This window comes from Manis pentadactyla, chromosome 6, assembly GCF_030020395.1.
Source record: "Manis pentadactyla isolate mManPen7 chromosome 6, mManPen7.hap1, whole genome shotgun sequence".
Lineage (NCBI taxonomy): Eukaryota > Metazoa > Chordata > Mammalia > Pholidota > Manidae > Manis > Manis pentadactyla.
In genome coordinates, this window is record NC_080024.1 from 59,444,162 (window position 1) to 59,446,925 (window position 2,764).

At 43.1% G+C, this 2,764-nt stretch overlaps 1 pseudogene; it reads left to right on the plus strand.

Annotated features, from left to right (window-relative positions):
• Window positions 1-286: 286 nt before the first annotated feature.
• On the plus strand, window positions 287-2,396 carry LOC118909225 (tissue alpha-L-fucosidase-like; annotated as a pseudogene).
• Window positions 2,397-2,764: the final 368 nt, after the last annotated feature.

Sequence of the window (2,764 nt, forward strand, 5' to 3'; positions counted from 1 at the left end):
TAAAATGGAATAAAAAACCAACACACAAAATTCAAATCCCATTTTTTATTAGATTCAACAGACATAAACTTATGCTGCCAAATGGCTCTTAATAGTTCTAAATGCTTCCTCTCAATTCTGTACTTGTCTCATCTCTGAACAATAACCAACAGATTATAGATAACGGGCCTCACTTTGAGTAGCAATGTTGTAAGGGACAGTAAGGAACCTCAAGGCCTGTCATTCCATACTGTTTTTTGTTTCTGTTTTTTAAATGAATTTCAAAGGGCTTTCATCAAAGCAGGGGATGCTAAAGGTCAGCAGGCCTCAGGCCCCAGCTTCAATAGTCACCAAGAAAAACTACTTTCTGCAGGATGTTGGCCATTCTCTCAGCCAGGAATTTATGCACAGCTAAGTGGTGGGCTGTTTAGTGCAGATGCACAGGTGTGGAAACAGTCTGTGATAGGTAGGTTTATGGCAAATAAACACATTGTATTATATAGTGTAATTAACTATATAAACAACTTTAAAATTGTCTATACTTCATATTTCCAGCATTTTGTTTTGTTAATCTTCCTGACAGCAATTAAATAACCTTGAGAGAAAATGTACACCTGCTGTCTTCCCTGGGGAAACTACATCTCTTTTGTGAATGACATAAGTTCTCCATAAAACATAACTGAAAATAGGAGATGGATTTGGAGATATGTCTCCTTTTTCTGTTGTTTTATCTCCAGTTGAATTGGAGGGCACTGTTTAATATAGCTAATCTTCTTCTGGACCCCTAAGATTCTATTCAAACCAAAATATTTCCCTGAGGGGCAAACTGGAGACAAAAGATAAAGGACATTGTACCAACTACCACCATGGGGAAGGCTCTGCATCCCCTGCCGCTTGGCCTGTACTTTCCCCTCCCCAGTTGCTCCACCCTAATGCTCACAGTTCTTTCTGATTGCTACAGAAGATCTCAGCTACTCACATCAGCACTCTACTGGTCCTTTTCCCTTAAAACCAAACAAAACACAAAAATATGCTTTGTTTGAGTCAGGTTCCAAGTAAGGTCCGTTCATTAGAATGGGTGAGTTAAAAGTCTCTTTTAATTGACAGATGTTGGGGCTCCTGTGATGGGGTTGTGGCTATTGAACAGCTGGTGCTGGGAGCAGCCGAGTGGGCACTGCCTCACCCCAGAAAGGCCAAGTCTCAATTTTGGACTAGTTTGATGAGGCAAAGTTGGGGACATTAGTGCCCTGGGGCATGTTCTCGGTGCCTGCCTGGGACAGGGAGTGGTTCTGGTGACACTGGAAGGGTGAGCAGCTGGCTCAGTACCAGCACTTCAGGAGTGACAACTACCTACCAGGTTTCAGCAGCACTGACTTGGGGCCATAGTTCGCTGCACACCACTTCCGTCCATTCAAGTGGGCTGACCTCCTCCAGGCTGTGGGGCTAATAGGAAGTCCGGAGAAGGCTTCACAAACTGGCCGAGTCCTGTGTCCTGGAGCTGGGACTCCAAGGACCTGAGGCCCCACCGTGTTTGGATGAGTTGAGTTGTGAACAGTTTCTGGAAGAGGATCATACACTATAGACTCTATCACTCACTCTTAGAAGTAGTCCATGTACTCTACCCACTTGATAGGAAAAATGGCTTCAAAGCACACCATTTCGTGATTGTGAAAACGATGCCAGAGCTATATGACCTTGCTAACAATCAGACTCTGTTCTGATTTGGTCTGATGGGGAATAAGAATGTCCTGATATTTACTGGAACTCCACAAGTTTTCTTTCCTGACTCTACAATGATAATCCTGTCAAGGATGAAGTAGTAGCAAATGACCAGTGGGATCAGAACTTCCATTGCTGTTACTATGGTAGATACTACAACCATCAAAATATATTCAAGACAGGCAGGTTGCTAGATCACAAACGGGATACAGGGCCACCATCAACAGGAATCCTGCGACTATGATTGGGACAAGGCCCTGTCTGACATTGTAAATGAATATGAAATCATTTCAAACTGGTTCAGACAGTAAGTTTTGGAGACAACTATCTTCTCAACATTGGATCAACTAAAGACGAACTGATTGTTCCCATCTTCCAAGAAAGGCTTCTTGCTACTGGGAAGGGGCTGGTCATCAGTGGAAAGGCTATCTGTGCATCTGAACCATAGAGGGTGCAATTGGAAAAGAGCACAGGGTCTACGGTATACCTCAGAAGGATCGGCTGCTTATGCTATTTTACTGTCCTAGTCAAAACATGGCATCTTAAACCTTCAATCCCCCATAACTGACCTGACTATAAAAGTAAGGATGCTGGGAATCCAGGAAGGTCTGAACTGGTCCACAGATCCAGAGAAAGGTCTCATTTCTCCGACCTCGTCCTCAGCTCCCCCAGTTGAGTTTGCTTGGACTGTAAGCTGATTATTGAAGTTCAAGAGAAAAGGGCCACTCTGTTGTTTGTTACTTTGATTTTCCATGTGTCGTACTGTTGTTGTAATAAACACAAGAGATGGTTTTTCCAACACATTTTAATCACAGGACTGAGTGCATTACATGGATGTATCAGTAGACCAAGTATCTGAGCTCCATTGCTAGCATATCTCCTTCTAGTCAGCAAAAGAAGGAACTGAACAATTAAGCTCTGAGTTCATCCATTCCTACCCTTGGAAATCATCTACAGTGAGAATTTCTGTCCATTCTCTGTTTGATCAGTTCAGTTGCTTACTCAAAGATTCTAGGTAGAGAATGAGCCAAGTCACCCTGTTGCCTATGGGAGGTAGTGGAAAGAG